Source organism: Camelus dromedarius, chromosome 30 (genome assembly GCF_036321535.1).
Source record: "Camelus dromedarius isolate mCamDro1 chromosome 30, mCamDro1.pat, whole genome shotgun sequence".
NCBI lineage: Eukaryota > Metazoa > Chordata > Mammalia > Artiodactyla > Camelidae > Camelus > Camelus dromedarius.
Window position 1 is genome coordinate 19,093,138 of NC_087465.1, and position 25,379 is coordinate 19,118,516.

At 38.2% G+C, this 25,379-nt stretch overlaps 1 non-coding gene across 1 annotated transcript; it reads left to right on the top strand.

Moving 5' to 3' along the window:
* The first annotated feature begins 13,057 nt into the window (after positions 1 to 13,057).
* Positions 13,058 to 13,164, top strand: LOC116149682 (U6 spliceosomal RNA). The gene has a single exon (XR_004133324.1). It is a non-coding gene; the product is annotated as a U6 spliceosomal RNA (small nuclear RNA).
* Positions 13,165 to 25,379: the final 12,215 nt, after the last annotated feature.

Genomic DNA, 25,379 nt, shown 5'->3' on the forward strand with positions numbered 1-25,379 from the left:
CTGAAGTGAATAATAGTGATTTATGGGATTCCTCTTGATCCTGACATTTCATTATTTTTACCCAGAAATAGCATTTCTAGTGCATGCTTTTAGCAATATGTTTCCTCATCTTTCTCTGAAATAATAGATATATTGCAATGAACCACCTCAATTTACAGTTTTCTAACTTCCATCAAGAAAATGTTTGTACCATAAACAAGGTTCTTGATCTATTTTCAATTGCGTTTCTTTACAAATCTTTCTAACGGTGTGGAAAGGAATGGTATAAACATGAAACCTGAGACTCAAAATGTACTTCTTACAGATTTTACACACAGACACAGACACACACACAAAGCATACACACAAGCCATTTCGCTAAATTGCTATATGCAGTTTTAAACAAAATAACAAAATTGAAGTAAGGCTTTTTGCATAGAAACTGAGTTTTTGCATAGAAACTGAGTTTTTGCATAGATTACTTAAGAACTAGAGAGCAAAGCTTCATTTGTTGCAAGATACTCTTATTAATGTGGTTCTCTTCATTGCCTAGTCACTTTTTGTTTAATCAAAACCTTGTCATAAGTGATACAAGGCAAAGAATTTTGAGAAGGTCGGAGAAAGAGTTTGTTGTGTGTGACAAAAATCTGTGGCTTGTATATTAGGATTTGGCTACAAACTCATCATACGATCATGGCTCTGACCTGCAGTCCACCACTTCAGGCTAATGGCGGTAGAGTCAGATTGAACCTGGGCTTAAAACTCTGCCTTGACACTAAGATGGAAGGAGGTTCTTAATCTTTTTAAGCCTCAGTTTTTCCATCTGTAAAATGGAGATAACAATACCCATTATATAAGACCTTGTGGTGGATAATAACGCAATAATGTATGTGATAAATGTTAGATATTACCGCTCATAGCATTTAGTTTCCAAGAATAGTTTAGTAGTTAATTGAATGAAATTAGAGTGTTTGAAAATGAGAATAATATAGTATCAGGCTCAGAGGGAGTAGTGGTGACTAGATTGGCCAACGCCCTCTCCCAGTAAACATCCTTGCCTTGTAGCCTCTGCATGAAGAGTGTTGGTGAAGAGGCAGTCACCATCTGCCAGGGTTGCTGGCTCTCCACTGAGCTGTTTTAATTACTACCATATTTGCTATGTCACTCTATGTGTAAAATATTGACACCCTGCCTCGAAACTAACATTGGAAAAGGAGATAACCTTATTGCAGCACAAGGCTTGTGGACTTTACACTTGCTGTGGCTATGATTCACATGGCAAGGGAAAACACGGCAACACCAAAACATGGAAGTGAAATATTGCATGCCTGGGAGTGCATCCTTTAGGAAACAGATGGTTTTTTATTGAAAACAAAATGATTATGATGTTTGCATGCAAAAATTTTATACTGCCTAATTATAAGAATTGGACTAGTTGCTGTAGCTGTCTTGGAGTGCAAGGCTTCAAATCAGCAGAGAGATTTCCTCCTCTTGACTCTGTACAGGACAATGAGATACAGGTAGACTGTCACTTTGATGAATATAATTATGATGCCCAGATCTCTGAAATGAGGCTTTGTGCAGGTTTGGACACATGGGCCATGGTTACTGTATTCTGTTGATCGGGTTTCAATATCTACTATTTAAAATAGTTTTCTTGTATTTTGGGGGTAATATTAATTTTTTAAAATCTATCTATCTATCTATCCATCCATCTTTCTATCTATCTATCTATCTATCTATCTATCTATCTATCTATCTATCTAAACAGAGGTACTGGGGATTGAACCCAGGACCTTGTGCATCCTAAGCATACACTCTAACACTGAGCTATACTCTCCTTCAATATCTACTGTTGAACCAAAAATTTAGCATAACTGATGCGATGTTCACCAGGCCCTGCCTTTTAAGAATTTATTTCCATGAACGTTGCTTTGACATTTATCATTGCATTGCAACTGGACTTCAACGCAACAGAACGTTTCTTTGAACTTTGACCGACACGAGGGAAGAAATGACTACCTTTGGGCTTGGGGAGAGTATAGAGATCAGTCAGATGAGCACAGTCATTGGAGAGCAAAGGGAAAATGGGGCAGTTTCTGAGTTAGGTACTTTTAGTTGATGAATGAAAATACAATATCCTGTAACTCAGTGGCTCTCGACTGGGGTAATTTTGTCAAGGGGATTTGGAAATACCTGGAGATATTTCAGATTGACACAACTGGGGAGGGGGTGCTGCTGGCATCTGGTGGGTAGAGGCCAGGGATGGTGCTAAACAATACACAGGGCAGCCCCTCCTAGCACAGAATTGTCTGGCCCCAAATGGCAACAGTGCTGAGACCGAGGAGCCTGTGATTTGAAAGTCTGCATGACACCCCCTTATGTACATTTTATCCATAGACAGATCTTCCTAAGTTAGATTCGTAACATAATAAAGCAAATTTTATATCCTCTTAGCTACAATCATATGAGATTCTACTCTGATTCTATAATTTCTACTTTCTAAACATTACATGAAAATGAGGTTTTCACAGTGATAAAACCTATGCAGAACAAAGAATGACTGTATATAGCAGATAAGAAATATGCAGACAGCACATCTGTAAATACCTTCAACCCAAGTACATTCCTGGGGATTCTGTAGATTGCTCTGGGCAAAAGCAGAAAAAGCCAATCAACATGGGACACAGAGGTTATGGTAATTGAAGTTTTAATATTGGAGCAGTGGTACAGACAACAGGACTGAGTGCAAAATTAGAGAAATGGCTGGGGGCTGGAGCAAATCGACTTAGCGTAGGGGAATTAAAGCTCATGAGTTGAAAACAGGGAACGTAGCTCAGGAAACAGGGCTAAAAAGAAACCAACTCTCTTCAGACCCTAGACCATAGGTACCACAATTCTCATGTCTGGTTAGTTTTTACCGTGCAACCGTAAGATCTCAGTGCCATTTAACAGTAAGTGCTTATTTTTCATGGGTCTGCCTGTCGGCAGGAGTTGGCAGATCTAGGTTCCGCTGGATGGCTCTGCTTTGAGCTGCAGGCTTGGTCTGGGTTGGCTCCACTTGCCTTTAGTCTGGGACAAACCAGTTCACAGAGGAATCTCTTTATGGGAATGTCAGAGGCACAGGAAGACAAAAGCACAAACACACTTCAAGCTCTTGCTGACATCATATCTGCAAACAGCTCATCGGTCAAAGCAAATTGCGTGGCAAGTTCAAAAACAGGGAAAAGCATTTCTCCTGCGGAGGTGGTGAGGAGGATGAATATTTTTAAACAGTAATTTAACCTACTACACCATCTACAATTGAGCCCAGATTTCCTGAAGGAGTATAACTTTTATGTATTTAACTGCAACATCATATTTTTAATTCTCAGAAAGTACAGACCAGGTAATGAGTAATGTAATTGGAGTCCCAGGTTCTGAATATTATTTCCCCTTTCCACCACCGATGTGAGAAGCTGAGCTTATCCATTTTTCTGCAGTCTCATCTCTACCATCTGCTAAAGGTAGATAACGTCTGCTGTTCACATACTACTCTATGTCATCCAAGAAACAAAGTAAAACCTCAAATTTGCCAGGACAGCCTCAGTGGAAGACAGTAACAAAGCACTCATCATTATTTAATTGCTTTCCCTCGATCATTTTTTTCTGCTGCTCCTTTGACATTATTTAGAATGTTTCCAGGATGGGGAAAAAAATTGTCCAGATGAGCATTTGAGGTTTTTTTCTGCATCTCTCTCTCCAAGAGATACTACTTTGAATTTGTTTAGCATTTTAGTAAATCCATTAACCTTTCACCTTAGACTTAGAAAATGGGTCTGATGGTTTAATTCCGTTCCCTGAGGAATCTACAACCACATCATAAGCTGCACTGTGTGAGACATTAATTGTAATGTATTTTCAGGCCAAATTCAGAGTTAGGACAATGGAAGTACAGAAAATGAGTACTAGAGAAAGCCAAGGAGATTTGTCATTTTTGGATCTTGCTAATTTTGGTGCCGCTGGGTTAATTCTTGTTAATGGTAATGGTGGGTATTAGCAAAAGGACTAAAACAGCAACTGAATTTAAAAAAAAATTTTTTTGGGGGGGGAATGGTAATTAGGTTTACTTATTTACTTATTTTTAGAGGAGGTACTGGGGAGTGAACCCAGGACCTTGTGTATGCTAAGCATGCACTCTACCACTTGAGCTATACTCTCTCCCCAACAACTGAGTTTTTAAAAATAGCCACTTACAGTAAGTTTGTTCTCTTTCCTATATGAGATTGCCACACATATCCTTTATTTAACCTCTGACAAGTCTTTTAAGTACTCTGGGTTTCTCCAGAAGCTGTGATGTTCACAGTCTGGAATTAAGAGGCATATCTCAGAAGGAAGATCTCAGTTTCTGAAAAGACAGGCTGGTTGTGAAAGTCAGTCTTTGCTTTTCAATGGCTTCCTTTCACTTTCTGAATCAATCCTGAGAAGCAGGAAATACATTAATAGCTTCGGCAGGTTTCCTTAAGTGAGAAAAAAAAGAGTTAGACCATATTTCCTTTACTCTCCACACAGAAGGGATCATTGTTAGGGATGGGCATCGCTGGAGAACAGTAACTAGCTTGTGCCTGACCTGTAATCTACCACCTGGATAGTGTGCCCCACCCACACACTTCTCATCACACACTGCATTCAAGGACAGTGCCTACCTCGTACTTGGCCTTGAGTTCTACCTGCTCTCTAGTACCCGGACATCCAGTCCCTCTCAAGGGATCCGATCATTGTGAATGTTCACGTCTCATCTGAGATCTCTAGTTCCTTTGCTCTGCTTCCTAACTGACCTTAAAAAGGTTAATTTTGCAACTGGATTAATTTCTTCCTTCTTTCTTGCATTTAATCAAAGATTTCGCTCCAGTCCAATTTCCAATATTGTTGAGGTACCAGGGAAACTTATCTGGCAAAGACAGTAAAATTTCAGATCAGCAATAACTTCAAGGAGAGGAAAAATATGGATGCAAATTCCAATATTTTGTACAGTAGTTATTTTATGAAAACAACATTTTATTAGAAAGCTTAAGCAAATCACTGGCTTAGTAAGGGTTTCTTATTTTACGAGATAGGAGTGGGTGAGTGGGGAATAGTTAATGGCTAATGACAGTATGGAGTCAGCTCTGTCAAATCACAGTGGCCTTTCATCAAAATGTATTACTTGGTATTTTTTGTCTAGCGCATAGCAGACAAGAAAAAGTATGGGAAGAGAGACATTATCTATATCTAAAAAATTCTGAGTTATTGGTTTTCTATTTGAACTGGCGTAATATTTTATCATTTTCTAAATAATATTCACCTTTCCCCCTATGTGGTACATGGTACTCTCCCGCTTTTCTAATTCTTTTTGGGTACCTGTGGTTTTATTATATTTCTTATTTATAGTGCTGTTCACTTCTGTTGTCCATCCACTTTTTCTTGATTTACCTTAAGAGGGTTTATCTTTCCATTCACTTCATTCTGTAAGTATTTTGAGCATATACTTTAAGTGACTGAGTCTAAATTTTATCTGTTTTTATTGATGTGTTTTGTTTTATATTGTTTTGTTTGATTGTGAATTCTTCTACCTACTTAATAAAAATGTTAATTCATATATTCCCTCTTTTTAGAGCAATCATAGCAGTTAATGTTATAGATGTACGTCTGAATCCAGCTCCATCCTACATGTTTAGAGATATGATGGACACATTGATCACTTGGCCTGTCCTGCATGTTCCCCTTTTCTGATAGTGTCCCTGCACTGCCTCTAACGAGCAGGAACTTAGGACCCTACAGTCACATGGGACTCAACCAGTCCCAACAGTTGAAAAGGGGCGGGCATCTGATCCAACACAACCGATCAGATTTTCCCCTCCTTGAAGATCAGATTTGAAAAAGGTGACTTCAGTCAGTGTCTGTTAGGCTCCAACTGGGATATAAGAAAAAGCCCAAATTTTTCTTGGACTTTTCGTGGCCGTGTTTAACTCATGATCAACTTGGAATGAAAAAAGCGAGGCTGCAGGTAAGGCTGTGCACAAAGAGAGGAAGACTTTGCAAGAGACTGTGCTGAGCCAGACAGAATGATAGAGAAAGGGGTCACCTTGATTCTTGCAAGATTCCCCGTTCCCTCTGTAGTTGGGCTTCCCGTCCAACCTCTAGTTTCCATTTGATTTAAGCTAGCCAGAGTTTGTTTTCTTGTAACAAAATGATTTATAACACAGTAGTTCTTTCATTTTATTTTAAAATTCCTTTGTCATATTTTAGACATTGTTTTAAACTTTGGTTTTTTTTTCTTTTTTAATTTAAAATAGTGAGTTTAGTTCATATTTTAGCTTGTGAGAAAACTAGCCAGTCGGTTCATCTAACTGCATCACAGTTTACCTGGTAACAGAAACTTGAATTTTCAGTAAAGTTCCTGGGCTTCAGTGCTCCTTTTAATAACACTCACGATTATTTTGAAGGGAAGTAAGCTGTTTGAAATGGAAAGAGCATTCATTTCTTCCTGCTGTTAGTTTCCTATTGCTGCAGTAGCAAATTCACGTGACCCTGGTGGCTCGAAACAACACAAGTTTATATGTTACGTTTCTGGAGGTCAGAAATATGAAATGAGTTTGATGGACTAAAGTCAAGGTGTTGGCAGGGCTTCATTCCTGCTGGAGGCTCTAGGGGAGTTACTTCCTCCCCTTTTCCAGCTTCTCAAGGCCACCTGTATTCCTTGGCTGTGACCCCTTCCTCCATTTTCAAGGCACATCACTCTGAGCTTTGCTTCCATAATCACATCTCTTTTCTGCTTCTGACCCATCTGTTCTTCTCTTATAAAGACCCGTGTGATTACACTGGATCCACCCAGATAAACCAGGATAATCTCCCCATCTCATAATCCTTAACTAAATCACATCTATAAAGTCTTTATTTTTCCCTCCGACGTTTAAGGTAACATATTCATAGGTTCTGGGAATTATGATGTGGATATCTTTGGGGGCCATTACTCAGCCCATCACAGAGCATTAGATTAGGGGCCATTTATGTATTCACATGTCAATTCTACACCTGATTGATCTTAAGCGAGTTATTTAAATTCTCCATGCTTCAGTTTCTACATCAGTAAAGCAAAGAACTTATATGAATCCCTTTTTAAAAACTCCGTTGGTAGACCAAAATTCTTTTACTAGGTTACCACAAATAACACATAAAATAAAAGAAAATTGTCAGCATAATTTCAGAGGTGGTTACTTTTTCTTAAGAATATTTAAAGCTTCTCTTTAGTCTCTCCCACTCATATTACTCCACTTCCTAATTCTCTTGCTTAAAAAATTTTTGTAAAACCACCTAATATATGGTGGCTTCTGAAAGACCTTATTTTAAATAAATACCCCATTTTTTACTTACTTTTCCAAAAATAAAGAAGTAAAACATGAGTCTTCCACATTGTCACTAGCCATTACCCATTCCTTCCTTGCCCATGTCACCAAAGGGGCATAAGCCTGATAGATTTTTCTTAATTTTCATTTTTTAAGTAATTTAAAAAGCAGTGGGTTAAAAGCATGGAATAGCAGTTGTAAAAGTATAATGTGAAGGAGATAACATACTAGGTTATTATTAACAATTAATAGATTTTTTTCATAGTGAGTCTATTAGATTAGCCAGTCTACTATCCCGTTCTGAGGGAAAGGGGAGCCAAAGCAGGTACATTTCAAGGGAGGCAAGTTGTGAAATATTCAGGCAAGCACAGTCTGGGAAAGGATGTCATGGTGGAAAAATCTAAAAGAGAGCCTTAGGAGCGGAAGAGGGCCTGACTACCAACGGGCCAGCTAAGCTCTCCTAGTAAGACTCCTTTGCGGCCCCATCTTGCTTACAGTTGTCAGGACTGCATGCTCTCCTATGTTCCTCTTCATGTTTTCCCAGGGAATATCTGTGAGGAAGGGCAGTCATAGAAATCTCTTATTTTCCTACTTTAAACTTCAAGTGTGAACTAAGTAATCGCTAAGACCCCCTCCAGCTCTGAAATTCAACAAATTATTGAGTTCTGATCCAAGATGGTGATGTAGGAGACTCGTGGACTCACTTCCTCCATGGATATAGCCAATCTGCAGCCACACATGGAGCAATTACCTCTGCAAGAAGCTCAGAAACTAGCTGAGTGACCCCCACACATCAGGTTAATGAGAAAACACCCATATTGAAATGTATAGGAAAGGCTCAGACATAATCTCACCATATCCCCACCAGCAGCACAATTGGGGTGGGGAGGGTGGGGGAGAGGGGAAGAGGAACTAACAACTCCCAGCTTCTCCCTGAGGAGCAAAGAATTTGGACCTAATATCTAGTGCCCCAACTTTTAAGACATCCACCTGAAGAACAGAGCTCAAAGCACCCAGCTCTGAAAGCCTGTGGGGCTTGTGTCCATGAGACTCACAAGAGTGTAGCAAAAAAAAGAAGCAATTCTTTCTTTCTTTTTTTTTAAGAAAAAAATTTGATTGAAGTACAATCAGTTACAATGTGTAATTTCTGGTGTACAGCACAATGTCCCAGTCATGCATATATATACATATATTTGTTTTCATATTCTTTTTTATTAAAGGTTATTACAAGATATTGAATATAGTTCTCTGTACTATACAGAAGAATAAGGGATAAGTTTGAGAGTTTGAGATTTACAATGTTAGCCACTATATATAAAAATAGACTAAAAAAAAAAAAAAAGAAGCAGTTCTTAATGGGCTCATGAGGACTCACTGTGGCTATCTCCCCAGGGCTCAGTGCAGATGGAGCAGATAGAAACATCCATTTCCCAGTCTTTCCTGAAATGGGTCTATCTGAATATTTAAAAGCTTCAGCCTGAGAATCTGCTTTCCAATTAACCTGCTTTTAGGTGCTGACTGAGATCTTTCCCTTGGAGCACTGACAGGTCTTGGCACACCTTGAACTACTGGGGGCCGCTAAGAACAAAGAAGACAGCTTGAACAATCACAGAGGTTTGAGAGACAACTAAGAGCTTGGGCCAGGCCAGGCTGAATGATAAGATTTGTTTTCTGCATGAGACTATTCTTTCAAGACTAGAAGAGGTGCTATTTTATCTAATAGACAGAAGCCAACATGAAGAGGAAAGGAAAATGAAGAAACAGAGGAGTATATTTCAAAAAAAAGAACAGGATAAAATTTCAGAAATAAATCTTAACAATATGAAAATAAAAGTTCAAAGTAATGATTGTAAAGATTCTCAATAAGGTCAGGAGAACAAAGAATGAACAAAGTGAACATTTCAATGAAGGGAGGGAAAATACGAGAAAGTACCAAAAAGAAATCACATGGTTAAAGAATACAATAGCTGAACTAAAAAATTCAATGGAGGTGTTCAACAACAGACTAGATCAAGTAGAGGAAAGAATCAGTGAACTGAAAGACAGGCAGTGGACTTCATCTAGTCAGAGGTGCAAAAATAAAAACAAAATGAAAAAGAGTGAAGATAGCTTAAGAGAATTATGGGATATCATCAAGTGAGCCAATATATACATTGTAGGGCTTCCAGAAGGACAAGAGAGACAGAAAGGGGCAGGAAGCTTATTCAAAAAATAATAGCTAAAAACCTTCCTACTCCAGGGAAATACAGTTACAAGATCCAAGATCCAATGGCAGGAAGAAAATTAGGCAACTCACAAATATATGGAAATTAAACAACATGCTCCTGACAGCCAATGGGTCAAGGAAGAAATCAAAGAGAAATGAAAAGATATCCTGAGACAAATGAAAATGGAAACACAACATACCAAAATTTATAGGGTGAAGCAAGAGTAGTTCTAAAAGGGAAGTGCATAGTGATAAATGCCCACATTAAGACACAAGAAAAATCTCAAATAAACAACCTAGCTCTATACCTCAAGATACTAGAAAAAGAAAAAAAAAGAAAAAAAAAAAACCCCAAAAACCAAAACTAAGCCCAAGAGTAACAGAAGGAAGCAAAAAACAAAGATCAGAGAGTAAATAAATGGCACAGAGACTAAAATGATAATAGAAAAGATTAGTGAAGCTAAGAGCTGTTTTTTTTTTAAGATAAATGAAATAGATAAAACTTTAGCTAGAATTACTAAGAAAAAAAGAGGAAGGACTTAAATAAATAAAATTAGAAATGGAGTTGGAGACTTTAAAACTGATACCACACAAATGCAAATGATCATAAAAGACTCCTATGAAGATGTGCACACCAATAAATTAGACAACCTAGAAGAAATGGATAAACTCCTAAAACACACAGCCTGTCAGTACTGAACCATGAAAAAATAGAAAATCTGAACAGACCAATTACTAGTAAAAACATTGAATCAGTAATCAAAAACCTCCCAATAGAAAAAGAGGCCAAGACTGAATAGTTCCACAGGTCAATTTTACCGAACATTTAAAGAAGAATTAACCAATCCTTTTCAACACTTAAAAAAAAATTAAAGAGGAAGGAACACTTCTAAACTCATTTTCCAGTACCCTGATACCAAAACCAGACAGGAACATTACAAGAAAACAAAATTAAAGGCCACTATCCCTGATGATAGCACCTCACATCTTGTATAAAATGGCTGTTGTCAAAAAGATAAGAGATAACAAGACTTAGCAAGGGATGTGGAGAAAAGAGATCCCTTGTGCACTGTTGATGGGACTGTGTAGCTACTATGGAAAACAGCATGATGGTTTCACAAAAATTAAAAATAGAGCTACCATATGATCCAACAGCTCCACTTCTGAGATATCTAAAGGAAATAAAAATGGAATATTGAAGAGATAGTTGTGTTCCCATATTTATTGCAGCATTATTTATAATAGGCAAGATGTGGAAACCACTTAAGTGTCCATAGATATAAGAATAAATAAAGAAGATGTGGTATATATACACAATGGAATGCTATCCAGCCTTTAAAAAGAAGAAAATCTTGCTATTTGTGACAACTTGGATGAGCCTTGAGGGCATTATGCTAAGCCAGACAGAGAAAGACAAATACGGTCTCACTTACACGTGGAGTGTTAAAAAAAAAAATGACAAAGTCAAACTCATAGAAACAGAGAAAACTGGCTTCCAGGGTTTGGGGTGGGGGAAATAGGGATAGTTTGGCGAAAGTGTACAAACTAACTTTCAGCTGTAGTATGAATAAGGTCCGATGATCTAACATTTAATGGAAAACATTGTGACAATAGTTGACAGCACAGTTCTGTGTTATTGAAATTTTCTAAGAGAGTAGAACTTAAATGGTTCCAACAACAATAGCAACAACAACAAAAAGATAAATATGTGAAGGGATGAGTGAGTTAGATAACTTAATGGCGGGAAACTTCACAGTGTATATGTGTATCAAATCACCACAATATACACTTTAAATATCTTACAATTTTGTATGTCAGTTATTCCTCTGTAGAGCTGAAATTAAAAAAAACAACAACACTGTGCTTATAAGAATAGTCTGAATATTCATATATTTACTGTTTTGGCTTCTAAGTAGTCTCTTAATTTAGCAGTTTCCCAGCTGTGTCAAATTATAGTGGCCTTTCATCAAAAGATATTAGTTGGTGGGGCCAATATATCTGGACCTGTTACACTGCCTCACCCTTCCTTTAGGTTAATTGCTTTTCCTCACAAATCTTTAATGGAAGTGATTTTCTTTAGCAGCTTGAGAATTTTACTATCATGAGCATGTTGGCCTAGAAGGTATCATCTGGACCATGGACCAGGAGGAAATCCAGGCTGTATTTACTGTTGTTAACTCACTATGGCCACCGTGTTCATCCCTTGCACAAGAGCAGTGGTGTGACTATTGGTCCAAAACGTCAAGAATTTATGATTTAATAAAGGAAGGCATAATTACATAACTTAGGTATCAACATTGTGAACCTAAGTGAAAAACACTGGGGTAAAAAGGCATAAATATTTCAGCTACTGTTTCTTCAGAAATGTACCTTTTCCTGAAGAGAAGGGTGTCTGGAGCTTCACTGCTCAACCTCAAACAACTCAGTCATGGCCTCCCTCCTTTTATAGGGGAAACCCAAGCTTACTTCTCCAGCATGAGAAAACTATTCCCACAACACTATCAAGATGCTACCTCACAGCTGTCATTTCCACAGTAATTTTTCTAAGGAAATGATAATTTTACAGAGAAATTAAGCAAAAAATTTTCTACAGAAAATTCTGAAAAACGTGACAGAACTTAGGGAGCCAATTAATTCTGACATGTAGTTACAACCAGGTTCATTGTTTTTTCTCAACTATCATTATGACCAATAGTTTCTACTGAATCTAATTTTTAAGCCATGCAAATTACAGATGTCTTCAGAATGCCGATAATAGCATGCTGGGGTTAATTACTGACTCGGAAGGGAGAATGCCAACTACTGAATCATCCGCATCTCTCTTGCCACACCTGGGGTTTTCTCTGGATGACTTCCATCCCAGTGTTGACAAAACTTGACCTTGGATAGTTGCAAAGATTTGTTGGGATTCTGGCCAAAGGTGCTTATGCACCAGTAGAACAGTCTCCATGTTTATTAACCAGGTTATTTAGCTCCACACATGGCAAGAAGTGTGCTTTTTGAGTTTTTCCAACTAATGCTGACTGAAAGCTGCTGGACAAAAAAAAAGTTTTTTATTATTGTCATTTCATGCAGTGCCCTGGATTCAATCTTGATATAAACCTTAGTGTATCGCTCAGCTGAAAGATCAAGATAGTTGGTTACCTAAAAAGAACAAGCATGGTTATTTATTATAGATAAAACACAGGCCCACAGCCAGAGCACCGCATTACACCTTCTGAGTGGTCCTGGAAGCAACCGCCGCCAGGGGGATGCATTGTTTTCCAGCTGAATCAGTACAGGCGTTCTCACTCCAGCTGTGCTCCTGATGAGTCTGGGGAAGGGTGTTTGACCTGGGCTCTCCCTTTTCTCCTTGGAACATGAAATTGCTAAGTAACTGACCTCGAAGGTTATTGTGAGGAACGATGACATTTTAGGAAGGCTGGTCTTTGCAGGAAAAGGGGATTCATAGCAGTCTCACAGGCCTCAGTGCTTCAACAAAGGGTGGTAAATAGAATAAAGAGAGTGAGTGCTCACTTAGGCAGCACATATACTAAAATTGGAACGATACAGAGAAGATTAGCATGGCCCCTGCGCAAGGATGACACGCAAATTCGTGAAGCGTTCCATATTTTTGGGATAGCCTGGGATTTCAAAATTGTAGAATAGATAAACAAGATTACACTGTATAGCACAGGGAAATATACACAAAATGTTATGGTAGCTCACAGAGAAAAAAATGTGACAATGAGTGTGTATATGTCCGTGAATGACTGAAAAATTGTGCTGAACACTGGAATTTGACACATTGTAAAATGATTATAAATCAATAAAAAAATGTTAAAAAAAAGATAAGGAAGCCTTAGATGTAGTGCGCATGCGTCAATTTAAAAAATGTTGACTCTCTGCTTGGCAAGAGTTACTCCTTTGTGTAGATGGTATAAAAAATAAAGGAACCCGAATCTCAGGAGACATTTTGCACCACAAAAAAAAAAAAAAAAAAAAAAGAGAGAGTGAAATATCAGTAATAAAAAGGTCATAATAGAAAAAGACTAAAAAATGCTGGCTAGCCTGTTAAAACCATTTCTTGATTCAGTTAGCTATAATTTCTAGGTCAGTTATGCTGATGCCAGCCCAGGGACTAACTGAGTTAAAGAAAGAATACAGGAAGATTTGTGTTGACATGATGTCAAGAGCAGAGTGGAGTGGGGTATGGAAGTGCCTCACCACGTCTCCATTTGGATGTAACAGCCTGATTTGGCACAAGCTCCTAACAGAGCCTGAGGACTAATCGTCTTCCTGAGGAGTGAAACTTGAGTCCTGTGGATCACAAATCCCAGAGGTAACTCAGTTTCACAAAATGTAAGGTTGCCACCAAACTTTAACGGTTCTCTGAGAAGTAGCCTTTGAAAGAGTCTAGAAAATCATTCAACGATATTTATCACGTGTTCTCTGAATGCCAGCTCTGGCTTAGGCCCTTTAGGCTGAATCATAAATTACTGTCCAATCATTAAGCAGATTCCATCAGATTAACAGAAAATTTCCAATATAAAAAATGAAGTGTGTTAATTAAAAAAAAATTGATATATGAATAAATTACCTTGCCCCATTCTCCCCCCCCCCCGGGAAGTCTTCACAAACCAGGAGAGAAAATTTTCTCCCATATTCCACCCCCCGCTGCCACCCCTTCCCATGAGCAATGGTGACCTGTAGTCTTTACACCTAGGTGGGATGGTCTCTGCCCTGAGGTGGCTTCCCAGCACAAGCATGTCTCCTTCCCCATAGAAAACTATCTGGATACAGTAAAGAATTTTTCCCCAAGAACTGGAAGTGTGAGTCTGGGAACAGGGTAATTTGGTCATTCCTTTTGTGATAGCTCTGGCCACCTCTCTGTGGTGCCCAGCTTTGGTGGAAATTTATCTGAGAATGCATAGGTTTTGTTGAGTCTTGTGTAACCCGGGATGGGGAAAGGGGTGAGCGGCTTACCTAGAAGTGTCAGCAGCATGTTGACTGAGTTTTGACGTGCAATGGGGTAAGCATGGAAGGCATTCCCAACAGGAGTTTCTAAGCACGGCCTCTATGCTCAGCATGAACCCACTGACAAGCCTTTGCGTGCTGCGGATGAGGAGATATACTTTTGCTCACACTTCTTCACTTGAAGAGGTGACATTTGAGTCGAAAATCCCTTCACCCCCTTGGCCACCACCACCAGGTTTTCCAGCCTCTTCCTCCTCTCATTTCCTAGTACTAACTGTCCAGAAACTTGAGTAGAGGCATTTCGACAAAGTCCAAGCTTCATTCCCTGATGTCTCTCTGAATTCCCCAAACTTTCACAAGTCTGGTTTAGCTTCTTTATTGTTGGCCATACATTTTCTTCCTGGGAGCAAGTTACCATAAAATGTTCATTTCTCATCCAAGCAAGCAAAAAGATATGCACAAGTGCAAAAGAGTAACATTTACTGAAGTAGAAGATGAATCCTCATAGGAAAATTACCGGTAAGATGAAATGGGTCTAGAATCACATATTACAACTTCAAATATAAGGATGGAGGAGAAGAATAGGGGGACATTTTTTATTCTTGGAGTTGATAATGTGAAGAATTTGATTAAGTATGTTCTTAAAAGCTTTAAAGTAGCTAATGGCACAGAATTAGACTGAAAAAGTAATATGAAATCTATGAGTTGTAATAATCAACTTAAAATTAAATGTCCTTATTAAAAGAACTGGAGTCAGAATTTCCCACCTTGTGTAAACTATAGAAAGTGTACATACTGCACTAAAGTATACTATACTGTAGAAATGTTCTTGGGGTAAAACTTATTTGGAAAATGCTGTGTTAAAAAAAGCTATACATTTCTTAACTTGAGAATTCCTCAGTGTCTTTAATGTGAAACTGAGCATTGTAAAGCTGTAAGAAGAAATATAATATTTGTTGTTTCCCAAACTATTTGATCAGTGAACATTGTTTTCATAGTATACATATTAATATCTCAGAGTAACGCTATTCTGAGCAGTTTAGGAAACACTGAGTTCAGCATTCAACTCAACTCATTACGGTTAGAGTGTGGGGTCAAGCCAGAGGAAGAACAAAATTCTTCAGGTAAGAGTAGAGACACACCTCACTGGTGGATTCCAGGGACCATCTGTTGTGCCTCCAACTCTTCTGAAGCAGCACGTCCTTCTTGATTCCTATTCATATGGTAACATAGAAATTTTTGCACCCAGAGGAGGTCCACCATAAGGCCGTCTCTCCTGGAAGGGTCCCTTGTCCCTTTCCATCCTCATCTTCCTCAGAGTGCCCCTTCATGATCTAATTTCTATAGGGCTGTGAATTACAGTTGGTTGTAAGGCATATTCCTTCACGTGTTTACAGGTAGTTTTCATTTGTTGCCCATGTGATGCAGTGACAGACACCTGTTCTCAAATTGGATAGGTCTTGAACTTTAGAGGGGCTCTGTAGTTAATCAGGGCTTGCTGATCACTGATGGTCATGTAGTTTTAATATCAGATGTTCAGCATCTGGGGAGAGGAAAATGGAGGTGATGGGTGATTTTCTTCAGCCTAAATCTGAACCCAACCCACACAAATGGGTGTCTTGACAGAGAGGCTGATAATACGTCTTCAAAATAACTATTGATCCCCTAATTTATGACAGTAATGTCTTTTCATATGCCTATCTCTCAGATTTTCTTTCTGGAATTTGCTAAATGCTTTTACATATTTCATGCTTTGTGATATGAAGCTATATCTTACAGCTAGATTTTATGCATTCCAAGCTTTACACTCTTCATAAATGTTTTAATTAAAATAAATTTCGAGTGTTAATTTTTCCCTAAGACCAAAAATATAACTATTAATCATTTCTGATTTTTTTAGTGTTCTTTAAATCACATAAAATTAATATTATGAATCTTGGTTTAAGTTGCTAATTCTCAAAATGGCTCTAGTTTATATGTGAGGAAATTTTTAAATTTTCTAAAAATATTTGGAAAAATAGTTCATGCTATCTGAAAATCGCATCTCCAATTGTGTATCTCTAGGTATTCTTTTTTTACTAGTTGATTTTTTTTTCTACATCCTAACTGTCTAAATTATCATCTGTGGCTTGTCACAACTGATTACTTCAAATATCATTCTTTTGTTTCATCAGTTAGAAGTACTGTTTTGATTCTGAAATCAACGATACCCTCTAGGAAAAGGGATAAGAGAATTACAAGTAAGAGAATTACTAAATGTAAAAAAAAAGTGCTTTTTTCCATTTTTCCATTTTGGCTGAGAGATATATATGTTTCATTGGGTTTAAAAATTTTGGTTTTTCTCAGAAGGATCAAATCTGGAAGGGAACTTGAACATCAATAAAATAACTCTGCATGAAATACTCCGAATTTTAGAAGATCATCCTAAATTTATTCTCATTAGCAGGAAAATGAGTAAGAAAACTCACCTACAGAAAATTTTAATTTCCCTGAAGAGTGTGGGTTGTGTGTGTGTGTATGTGTGTGCATGTGTGTGTGTGTGATAAAGCAGTTGAAAAGATTCTTTAGTGAAACAACAGAAGTACTGCTGATTTAATGTTGCTCTGGTTCATTCACTCAGATTTCAGAAACTGAGTATAGGTTTTCTCCTTCCTCTGTTTTCTTCCATCCAGTCATTTGGCATTTGCTTTCAAAGGAAATATTAAAAGGCTGGACTGAATGCTAAAGGTACAATTATTTTCTGAGTCCCACCCTATAATTTTACTAACCAAAAACCTATACTAGAGAATTGGTATGGTTTAGGGAAATTAAAATAAATCAAACCCACTTGGATTCATTGGATTCATTCTCAGATGTTAGTTCATTAGAAGATATATTTACTAATCAAACATCTTCACAACTTAATACTGTTGGATACCAAGGTGTGAAATACTTCAGTATATTTCATATCATTGCTTCCATTGGCACCTTAAGGGGGCTAATTGGCATTCTTAAATAGATGTCTTATTTCTGCCCCAAAGAGCTAGTTTAGTTTATAGGCAACTTTCTCAAGCCTGCCTGCCTCTCAACATTACTGGCTCTTGGTTCCATAAGCTTATTTTGTCTGCAAATGACAATAATTTCTTTTTTCTATTTCTCCAACTTTTCCTCAAAATAAGGTCTTAGTGAGAACGGAGGGCACCTCCGTGACTCAAAACATCTACCTTCTCTTCTTGTTTGAATTACTTAATATCTTTTCTTGAAAGTATTAATTAGACACCCACTATTGGGCACTACCGTACAAGGCATTCAAGAGAGATTTAACTATTTAAAGATAATTTCTTCATGAATTTTTCCCAAGAAGAATTAAAGACTAATAAAGTATATGAAAGCAATGTTCATGGATATTACACAAGAAAGAAAATGACAAAGACATGAGAAAAGGTCAGGTGAAATCTTGAGAGTCAGAGGAGGGAGCAACCACTGTCAGCAGAGGGATGAGGGACAGTTTCTTGGGGAAGGTGAAGGTCAACTGCACTAAAACAAACACACGCGTATAGATCCCTGCCCACATCCCGGTGCTGTCTTCCTTTTTAGTTATGGCCCTAGTGCTCTCCTCCCTGTAACTGAGCTGGCTCTTAGATCATGAACCCGCTGCAGCCAGCGTAGACTGGTTTGCCCTTCCCACTGTATAAATGGCTCCATCCAAGTGCCAACTGGTCCCCTACTGTTACTATCACTGGATTCTTCACAAGGCTTCATTTTATTTGCTCTTTCTCTCTTGCATCTAAGGCTGTGGACCACTCCTTTCCTCCTTTGTCTTCCCAAATAGCACCCTCTCTTAATTCTGTTACTCCCCTGGGCATTGTTCCTCAGTCTTCTTCATTAGTTTTTTTTTTTTTTTTCCTCCTAACAATGTATTTCACAGTTGTTCCACCTCCAGGTTCTCTGATCCTCCTACTTCCTCACTGGGTGTGTCTCCTTCAGTGAGCTCATTCAGTCCAACCATCTCAGTCATCATCTTCACCTAAATACAGTCATCTTTTCTGGGCTCCATTGCTATTGGACGTTTCCACTTCAGTCAGCTTAAAGCACGGTTGTAGGTTGGGGTCCCTGAAAAATCCCACTAAGTATTTACATGTACCCATTCATTAGGAAACGCTCTTGGGAGCAGTATCTTTAGAAGGAAGAAGAAGGAAGTATTTTCCAGGGAAGTAGAAGTTAAGCTGTAATCAGAAAGCCTTGGACAACTTCGCAGGGATGGTCCTTCAGTGTTGTCCCCAGGTGGGGTGAAGGGGCTGGGCACTGACCAGCACTGAATGCAGGCTTCCCCTAGCGGGGGCTGGACTTGGGCAAGAAGCTGCTCATTTCCAGCAGTGCAGAGGGTGAGTGCTTCAACCTTGAAGGGGAATCTGGGCAACTCAGTACAATGTTCACTATATAGGCATCTAATGTGTCTATAAAACTATCCATTATTCTTTCCATAAATGTGTTACTTCTCCTGTGTTTCTTACATCTGTTGACTTGTTCTCCCATCCAGCAACCCACGTCACATCCTAGGCGGGGCATCGAGTCTCCTAACTTAGTCCTCACTAGCAGCTAATCCAAAACGCACATCTCTCCATCTTTAACTGTTCACTTATCTTTTTTCTCCCCACCCACCTTGTGGTTAGGACCCTAATGCAGACACAGCATCTCTCCCCTAAACATCTGCATTAGTCACTTCACTGGCTACCGCAGGCTCATGTCTAGCATCCTTCCTGTTTAGCCTCCACTTCACTCCAAAGTGATAGTCCTGCACCATAAAGCTGACCACACCAGGCTCCTGTTTAGTCAATGGCCCCCACTGTCTCTGTATAATGATCACATTTCTTATCACGGCATGAAATTCCTCCAGCCTCATCTGAAGCCCACAATTCAACTCTTCAGACATATGTGCCATCCTCCAAGGACGTTAGGCTATTTCACATCTTCTTGCCTTTGATCATGATGCTCTTTCTGCCTGGAATATTCTTTCATCCCGTTTCCTTGCCACTCAAGACTGCCTATTCACCTTTCAAGTCCTTTCAAGTCCTCTGTGAAACATTTTCTGGCTCGTTCCATCTTGTTCTTTATTTATGTTCTTTATTTCTAACCCAACATATTGCTATCTTTATATCTGTAATTCTTAATTGCACTTTTTGTAGCCATGACTACCTGTCCTATTATTTGTATCCTCCTAGGAGGCAGATAGTCTGATTTATTTCTGAGGCGCATGGAAGAACACACCTTAATTAATGATGGATGAGAAGATGAATGTTCAATAGAGGAGAGGGGCCAGTTGCTAACAGAGAGGATGAATCTGAAAAACGAAAAACAAAACAAACCTGCTGGGTTTTGTGACTGTCTTCAGCTATGCCCAGCAGCCTGGTGATAGGAAGGGAGGAGACAATATGAAATACTCAGGATAAAGAGCTGAAAGGTTGGGTTCATTGGAAGCACACAGTGTAGAAGAGATCCAGGCTTCCAGTGAGAGCTTCACTGAAATGGGTACCCATAGGGAATGTCTCTGTCGGAGACAAATGAGCCTGCATGCAGTCTGCTGGATGGGTCGTGAGAACGGAGGTGGTCCAGAAACTGGAGGACAAAAGGTAGAATCAGTGATAGGGAGGCAGTAGGAAGGGAAGGAGGAAAGCAAAATTTTGAAAAACTCATATTTTGGAATGAGGCAGTTTTGGGTGAAGACAAAGTCCAGGGCGTGTGTTAATGAAGATAAAGGTTGCTACCACTAAAGAAACTAAAAATCTTTGAGGTCAGGGGGTTAGGTGGGTTGTTATTAGGGTAACCATATATCCTGGTTTCCTTGCCCAACCTGGTTGTCCATCTTTTTCCAGAATAATTATTAATAGTATTTCTCTCACTCTCAAAATGTCCTTATTTGGATGATAAATTATATAGTCACACTCTACCTTTTATCAACTTCCCAAACAACATGATACTTTGTAGCCAAGATAGCTTTCTGGACTTTGGGTGAAAAATTAGGCTTTCAAAATTAGAATTTTTTAAAATTGGAATTAAAACATAGTAGAGGATTTAAAGAATAGTTATTGTAATTTACCAAGGGAAGATAATAATAATAATGGGTGCATTTTTAATTATAACATATATCACACATAGAATTTTTCAATTTTACATTTATACACAAAATCTTAGGTTTTCTGTAGTATGGATCCTACCTTTTTATGCTTTCTAGAACAGGGTGCATTAAAACAAATCGGAAAAGCTTAATATGTGGGTAAATAATCTACATCTAAAGGGGAGTCTGTCAGCTGAGAGATGTTTCAAATATAATTGCTGCATCAAGGAAAGAACACGGGATGAAAATCAGAGGATGGGGCTCAGCTTCTTACCAGCTAACATGAAAATAACGAAGTTAATTATCCTCTCCAAGCCCATTTCCTCACTGAAAAGGGGATAATGACAGTCATCTGACCTCTCAAAGGGGCTGTGGTGAGGACCAAATGAAATAATGGAAGATTCTTTTCAAAACTGTACAAATGTAAGTAGACCAAACGTCCTTTCTAAAAACAAAACAAAACAATAAACAGCAAGGTTCTACTGTACAGCACAGGGAACTATAGTCAATACCTTGTAATAGCCTATAATGAAAAAGAATATGAACAGGAATATACATATATATACACACACACGTATAACTGAGTGGCTATGCTGTATACCAGAAAACAACATATTGTAAATTCACTATATTTCAATTAAAAAACTACAATATAACAAAACAAAAACAAGAAAAGGAAAAAGGAATTCCAGGTGAGTTATTAGAAATTTTGTCCTGAATTAGCTTGAATATTTTTACATAAATATAGATTTAAATTAATTTGTCACTGTTAATATATAAATAGATGAATCGTTCATGATTGAAAAACTCATTTCATAAAACAGAATTTGGAAGAACACTGGGAATAACTGAAAACCACAGTTATCTTGTTGAAAATCTGCCGTCTCATTTCATGTGAAAGACAGACAGAGTCATTAGGGAGCCAAGGGCCTGATAAGAAAACGAAGTCATTTTATGGAGACAGAAATATCCAATTCATTCTTTTATAAGTGTTTTACCTATTAAAAGCCCTCAGCCTAGCCATCAGAAAGTCAACCGTTTTATAGATTAACTCACTTGGCCCAAGTCAGAGGTTAGGAAGTCTCTGGTGAGAACAGCTGTTGGTCATTTGTCTTCCCACATCAAAGACACAGGAAGATTCTTTAGTAAATTAGGGAGGTATTAAAAAGATTAAATTGGTTCAAATTAGTTCCTGGTATAAAGAAAATGCATACCACAACACTAGTTTCTTTATAATGAAGGTAGGAAATAATAAAAATTAATTGGAGCAGTGAAGCTTCCCAGAAAATCTGTTAACTGATGGTAAAGCATGTAAAGATTATTTGACTTTTTTTCATTATGCCTAGGAGACTTTATTCGAAGTTTGCAGATATGTCAAAAATGAAATGTCAAACACCACATGTAAATTTATATGGAAAATTATTTTTCATGCAAAATATAGATTTTTCAGAGAGCAAACTCAACTTTAATTATTAAAAAGAGGCAAGTTTATTCTTGCACACATTTTGTGATAAGTTCCTAGAATCATAGAAAAACAATGCAGACATTTGTGTAAATGAGTATATGTTTGTATGAAATGAATATGTATATTTTCTTCCAGCTTTATTGAGATATAATTGACATTATGCATGGTAAGTTTAAGCTGTACAGCATATGATTTGACTTATGTACATCATGAAACAATTATAGTCTAGTGAACATCCATCATCTCCCACAGAGGCAAGATAAAAGAAAAAGAAAATATATTTTCCTCGTGATGAGAACTGGGGATTTACTGTCTTAACAGCTTCATATATAACGTACAGCAGTGTTAATTACATTAAGCATGTTGTACATTACAAAATGAATACACTGTCAATTTCAACTACAGTCTAGGATCTGTGCTAAGCATATTATATGGATTATGGTATTTAATTCCTTTAGCAATAAATGAGTTAAGGATAATTCGTGTTTTATAAAGGGGAAGGAAGGTACAGCTAGGTTAAGTTAGAAGCCAGGAGAAACAGAAATTTTTAGATTCTTCGCCCCACCCCCCACCTTGCCCCACCCCATCCCATGATTCCAGTCCCCTGGTTATTTAATCAGACACTAATCTAGGTAGTGCTGTGAAGGGATTTCTCTGCTGTAATTAAAGTCCCAAGTCAGTTGACCTTAAGACATGGAGATTATCCAGATGGGCCTGATCTAATCACTCGAGTTTTAAAGGGCAGGTTTGGAAACCTAGAGAGAATTGAAGGGTGAGGACTCAGACTCGTTTCTGCAGCTTTAAAGATGGGGGGGGTGTATGTGTTTGGTGGTGGGGGGCAGCATCCATGAGCAGAGAGTGGGTCCTGGCAGGTAGCCAGCAAGTGAGCAGGGCCCTCAATCCAATAGCCACGAGGAAATGGATCCTCCCTCGCCTCATCAGATGAGCGCTTGGCCAACACCTGGGTTTTGGCCTTGGGAGCCCCAAGGCAGAGGACTCCTCTGAGCCCCACCAGGCTTCTGAACTCCAGAACTGTGAGATGATAAATGGGCTTCCTTTTAAGTTGCTAAGTTTGTGATAATTTGTTGCAGCTGCAATAGAAAGCGAATCCAGAAACTAAACGTCATTGAGAAAGTAAGCAATAGATTTAACCTATTCAGCGTAAAGTGTTGTGATGAAAAAACATGAGAGCAAGAGCGGCAGGTTGATTTGAAGAAATTTCATTCATTCATTCATTCACTCAATTATCAAATATTTTTTGACTACCTTTTATATGGCAGGCCTATGTCTGTAAGGGCTACAGATATTGAGATAATAGAAAAGAAAAGAAAAGAAAAAAGAAATCCAGTCCCTTTCCTCTAAGAGCTCACAATTTAAGAGTTGAAGGCAGGCAGGCAAGCAAATGGATCAGGACAGTGCAGTGTGAGCCTTAAGTGCTATAAAAAGAGAGGCTAGAGATTATGGTAGCACAGATGCTTATAGACCAATTTCTCACCCTATTGCCTGTGGGAGGCAGGATAGTGGCCCCCAAAGATGTCTTGTTCTAACTCCCAGAACCTGTGACTATATTACACGGCAAGAGGAAGTTAAGGATTAAATGGAATTAAGGTGGTTAATCAGCTGACCTTAAGATAGGGAGAAAATTCAGGATGATTCAGGTGGGACCGGTGTAATCACAAGGGTCCTTACAAGTGGGGAAGAGTGGCAGAAGAGAAGGTCAGAGTGATTCAATGTGAAAAGGACAGGTCATTGCTGACTTGGAAGGTAGAGGAAGGAGCCACAAGCTGAGGAATGTGGGGAACCCCCAGAAGCTGTAAAGACAAGGAAATAGATTCTCCCTTAGAGTCACCACAAAGGAATGCAGACCTGCTGACACCTTGATTTTAGCCTGGTAAAAATCATTTTGGACTTCTGACCTTAAGAAGTATAAGATATTAAATGTGTGCGTGATAAGTCAACAAATTCATGGATATATACATTACAGGAGCAATAGGAAGCTAATACACTGCCTGAATTTCCCTAACATGAGATGACTGAAAATAAAAATAGAAAGGGAAATGTATAATGGTTATTTTATTTTAGCTAATATTTGAGACAGCCTTTAAATATTGAGAGCACATGAAACAAGAAAATGAGTGCAAAAAGCATAAATCATTAGAGAAAAAATGGATAAATTAAATTTCATCAAATTAAAAATTTCTGTTCTAAAGAAACGATCAAGAAAATTAAAAACAAAAAGCCTCAGACTGGGAGCAAATAGTTACAAACCTACATCTGATAAAGGACTTGCATTCAGATCGCCTATAATTCTTACAAATCAGTACTAAGACAAACAACACACTTAAATATGGGGAAAATATTTCAAGAGACATTTCAGCAAAGAAGAGATACAAATGGCCAATAAGGGGGGGAAGGTATAGCTCAGTGGTAGATCACATGCTTAGCATGTACCAGGTCATGGATTCGACTCCTAGTAACTCTGTTAAATAAAACAAACAAATGGCCAATAAGCCCATGAAAATGTGCTTAATATTATTAGCCATTAGGGAAATGCAAATTAAAAACACAATAAGATAGTGCTATATACCTAGACTGGCTACGGTGAAAACTTGATAATGTTAAGTGTAAACAAGGATCCTGTGATTCTCAAACAGTGCTGGTGCAAATACAAAATGGCATACTTTGGGCGATAGGTTGTCAGTTTCTTATAAGTTAAACATTTACTTACCACCTGACCCAGCAATTCTACTCCTATGTATTTATCCAAGAGAAACAAATATATAGGTCCAAACTAAGATCTGGTTGTGAATGTTTATAGCAATTTTATTCATAATTGCCCAAACTGGAAACAACTCATCAATTGTCGCCTGGATAAACAAAGCATGGTGTATACATACACACACACACACACACACACACACGTATATAAACACAATGGAATACCACTCAGTAATCAATAAGAATGAAGTGATACATGAAACAATATGGCGAATCTCAAAAACATTATGCTAAGTGAAAAAAGCTAGATTCAAATGACCACATGTTGCATGGTTCCATATGATCTTCTAGAAAAGGCAAAATTCCAATGATGGAAAACAGATTGGTATTGCCAGGGGTTGGGGGTGGGGGAGGTAACTGCAAAGGGACATGGGGAAACATTTTGGGGTAATAAAAATGTTAACATATCTTGGTGGTGGTGGTAGTGACAACCATATGTTCATTTATAAAAATCCATTGATCTGTACACTTAAAAGGAAAAATGTTATTGTATATAAAATAAACCTTAGTGAACTTGATTTAAAATCCCCCCTCCCC